Source organism: Mustela erminea, chromosome 1, assembly GCF_009829155.1.
Source record: "Mustela erminea isolate mMusErm1 chromosome 1, mMusErm1.Pri, whole genome shotgun sequence".
Taxonomy (NCBI): domain Eukaryota; kingdom Metazoa; phylum Chordata; class Mammalia; order Carnivora; family Mustelidae; genus Mustela; species Mustela erminea.
This window is the reverse complement of record NC_045614.1, coordinates 126,085,041-126,089,762: the sequence shown is the minus strand read 5'-3', so window position 1 is coordinate 126,089,762 and position 4,722 is coordinate 126,085,041. Positions and strand designations below refer to the sequence as shown.

Here is a 4,722-nt window from a genome sequence, read left to right as displayed (position 1 = left end):
ATTATAGACATATGGCATATATATTTATGCACAGACCTGCTTTAAGAAAAATCTCCCTTTATACAGATTAAGGTATAACTATACAAGTATAAATATATATCCTCCTCTGATTTTCTTTTTTGTTTTATTTTGTTTTTATCAAATGATGGTCTAATGCACACAGATTTCTACTGTATTTTTATAGTCAGATGTTTATTTATAGTAAAAATATGGAACACTTCATGATTTTGCATGTCATTCTTGCTCAGGGGCCATGCTAATCTTCTCTGGGTCATTCCAACTTTAGCACATGTGCTGCGGAAGTGAGCATGACATGTTCCTACCCTTTTTTTTTTTTTTTTTAAGATTTATTTATTTTTTTAAAGAGGTGGGGGTGGGGTCCAGCAGGGGGAAAGGCAGAGGGAGAGAGAGAATCTTGAGCTGGAGCCCAATGTGGGCTTAATCTCACAACCCTGAGATTATGAACTGAATAAAAACCAAGAGTCTGACCCTTAACTGATGGAATCTCCCAGGCACCCAGACATGTTTCTGCTTTTTAAAGAAAATTAACTTAGCAATAAATCTTGGGACTTGTTACATATAGGCCATGCAGATCCACGTCATTCCTTGTAACTTATCTTGTTGCATTTATTTTAAATACTTCGTCCTCCCTTCTTCCACCACTCTGACTAACATCCTTTCACACAGAAATCCTCATGAAGCACACATGGGAAATAGAACTTTAAAGAGACTCATCTTGCTGTCATTTCCTCATAGGAATATTTGAGTCAAGCACGAAAGCCATAGACATTAAAAAGAAGGGCACAGTTTTTAGGCAGTCCAAATAAGCAGGAAGAGAAACAGTAGGACTTTCTCAGGCTAGCCCCAGGTGTTTCTAGACAGCACAAGAACTTCATGTATCTACCAACAACTGTATTTACAGCTCATGGTCCCTATGACTAATGTGCAATTAATATTGCATCAAGGAATAATAATAATTTTTAAAAGAATGTACATAAATCCAGCACACTAGAAAACCAAAGTGTTTTTTCCTGTTTCCTACTAGCACTTGTTCATTTGTATACATACTCTGATTGTTTTAGTTAAAAATCAGAGCAATTATGTATTCTGCCTTTGCCATTTAAAATGAATCATAAATACTGCTGTTTGTTTCTATGTTTACATAATAATAATTTTATATGGTTGCATAATAGTCTTTCCAGTTGATGTATTGTTTCCTCTAATTTAAAAAAAAGGGGGAAACTGTATTATCTGGAGCTGTAATTAAATACAACTTAAAAGAACATCAATCTGACACATATTAATGATAAATATAAATGTTATTGAGCTACAAGGCAATTGACTATAAAATGGAGAACAGCTCACATAAATTAGAATTAATATTCTCTTTACCCTATGAAAAAAAAACTTTCTAGAGGAGAGACTATAGAAAAGGAAAATGATCAGATGCCCTCCTGAAAAAGGAATAGATCTTCCCATTCTTTTAAGAGTTGGTATCAGGAAATGAGGCTGCAAATTCTTTTTTCCCTTTGTGCAGCAAGACTTCTACTTGCACAGAGGTGGAGGGAGCAACGTAGTATGCCTCAATCAGATTAGGTTAACCAGAATGATATCCTAGCAACTAGCCATAAAGTATGAATACCTAATGGCCTTCTTTAATTAATTAATTTCATCAATGGGTGTTTATTGAATACCAGTTATATGCTGGATGTGAGATAACACGGGAAAGAAGACAACATCTACTCCTCTAATGTTGACAGTCTAGACCAGGTATAGAACAGTAATCAAAGACATGATAAAATAATTACAGGTTTTAGAGAGTGCCCAGAAAGAACAAACATGCCACTGTCACAGACAGAAATGAAGGTCGGGCATCCTTTGGATGGGTAATCAGAGAAGATGTCTCTGTAGAAGTCACACTGACACTGAAACTTGAAGGAGAAGAGTCAGCCACACAAGGAGCAGGGCAAAGAGGGAACAGAGAGGCAAAAGCTCTAAGGCATGGTCACACTTGGCATGCTAGTTTGGCCAGTGAGACTGTAGTGGACCTCCTGAAGCCCCCAGGACCTCATGGCATGAGACTAGATTGCTTTCTAAGAACAATGGGAAGACAGATTTAAGTCTTAAATAGGTGGATGGCATAATTTACACCATGTTTTGAAAAGAACTTTTGGCTGCTAGGTGGAAACTAGTTTGGAGTACGGAGTAGAAGTGAAAGTGGAAGTAAAGAGAGGAATTGAGGAAGTTATTGGCGTCACCCTCACAAGGGGTGACAATGGCTGGAAACTTAGTGGAAATGATTACGAAGGATGAAGAAGGAAGATACCAATAATGACTCCAAGGTTTGGGGGAGCCCCAAATATAAACATGGAAAGCAGAAATCAGGGGTTCTCTTTGGATATTTAAGTGGGAAATGCCTTATGAAGTGTCCAAGTATGGTCGTCAGCTGGGCGTGAGTCTGAGATCAATTTGGGAGTTGTCAGCAGCCTGATTATATTTAAAGACTCTGAGGGAGGTTGTGGAGTTGGGAAAGAAAAGGGGGCCCAGGGCACACCTGAGTAGCTCAGATGGTTAAGCATCTGCTTTCACCTCAGGTCATGATCTCAGGGTGCTGGGATTGAGTCTTGCATCAGGCTCCCTGCTCAGCAGGGAGTCTGCTTCTCCCTCTGTCTGCTCCTCTCCCTGTTTGTGGTCTCTCTCTCTTTCTCAGACAAAGAAATTGGTTATCTTTTAAAAAGAAAGGGGGAGGGCTCAAGACTGAACCTGTAACCTTCCTCCATGTTCAATCATGTGGGGAAGTAAATCCATAGCTGGTGGAACCCCAAGCTCTCTGGAGATTCATACCGTATTCATTACTACCAGACCCCTCCACGGTCAAGGAAATTCTCCAGGGAAATATTTCCCTTTCAGATCTTTTAGTTTCCTTTCTGCCTTTTCTTCTAGTTCCGGTGCCTCCTGGACCCTAGAAATCCTCTTGTGAGGAAAAGACAAGAGTGTGTGCGGGTAAGGTTTTTCATGCTCAGTGACCACGTGGGTTGTTACCTTAAGCAGCTGTATACTGGAAAGTCTGCGCAGCTGCCAGAGTATATCGGCATTTGTTTTCACGAATGTAAGTAACTATCATGGGTTTTTCCTGAGAGCCAGAACCCCAAAACTCTCACTTAACATCTTCTAGGAGCCTTTATAGCAAAGCTATAACATAAGGAGCCAGAAGCTGGCTTTGAAAACATAAAGCCCAAGCCTCCCATTTTACAAATGGGGGAACTGACTCACCTACTAACATCCAGGAAAGGAAAGGTGTTTCAAGTTTCATTTCACCAACCACTGATCAATTTTTTGATCAAGGGGTGCCCATCAACCTTCATTGAGTCCAAGAGATGACTGACCTACTTTGGCCCATGAGAAAGGACCAATCCAATATTCAAAACCCGTATCACTGGGAGAAAAAGTGGAGAGTATTTCCAGGTCCTGAAGCACACTAGGAAATCCCCTACTAATGCCGCACTTGCCCCTGGCCTGAAGAATCGGTAGGTTCTGTGACCCAAGTGCCCCCTCAGTTTGAGACACTGACTCCACAGAAGCTCTGAGAATGCTCTATCGTGAATGACCATTAAAAAAAAAAAAGGCAGGAAAGACCTATAAATTGCAGACATAGGTTTTGTATTAGCATATGGAAACCCAAATCCTACATAAAATGTGCCATCTCTACTTGGCTCTATAACAATTGACTGACATGCACTGAGTGATTGATAAAGCTTGCTCTTCCATAAAGACAGGTTTTAAAAACAAGAACCAGAGGTTGTGATGAATTCAGTGGGAAAGACGCTGTTTAATCTTTTCTGAGAAATGCCTGATGAGACAAACACACGTTGTTTTCTGAATCTATCCCTTCTCTGCCTGACATTTTGTACCTGATTTATGAGAGGAAGCATCTCAAGGTCTGTTTGTGATTTCAGTGAATTCAAGCACACACTCTTCCTTCTAGCATGTCAAGATTCATAGATTTGGGGGTCAGAAGGAGCTTCAGAGATAATTCAGTGCATCTCTTTTAGTTTCTGAAAGCAAAATTGGAACAATAAGGGGCTTGACCAGAATTACTCAGTGATTAGAGATGAGACCACTCTCTGGGACTTACGAGAGGTGGCACTGTTTTTCCCGCTCTTTGAACTCAAGCTGGTGGAGAATTGCTCTTGATATGACATGGGTAGGATTTCATTTTCCTGGTAAATTATGCATTTTATACACGTTTGAATTTTACTCTTTTAAATTTTTTTTGGAACTTAAAAAAAAGAAAAAATATCATGCATGTGATCACTCTTAGCATTTTAATATATGTCTTCCCAGGTTCCCCCCAACCTCCAGGCATATTTTTAGATTATTACTTAGTATAAGTAATAAGTTTTTGGTTGCTATATCATTAACATTTTAATGGACACAGAATATTCAGGCAAATGGACATACTACAATTCACTTAATGTTTCTGTTAATGTGGGGCATTTAGAATGATTGCATTTTTTTGCTACAGTGTATAAACCTGTAACAGTATGTAACAGGTTTATATAATGTGTAAACATCTTATAGCATATAGTTTTTCTGATAGATTTTTACCTTAACATGGAACTCCAGAAATAGAATTAGAAAGCCAAATAGACACAGGGTTAACCCAATTAACTATTGCTTTATGATGTCAAGCATTATCATTAAAAATATTTGCTCAATTCC

At 39.0% G+C, this 4,722-nt stretch overlaps 1 non-coding gene across 1 annotated transcript; it reads right to left on the bottom strand.

The window, feature by feature from the left end:
• Positions 1-203: 203 nt before the first annotated feature.
• On the bottom strand, positions 204-310 carry LOC116581333. The gene has a single exon (XR_004282013.1). It is a non-coding gene; the product is annotated as a U6 spliceosomal RNA (small nuclear RNA).
• Between the last annotated feature and the right edge of the window lie 4,412 nt (positions 311-4,722).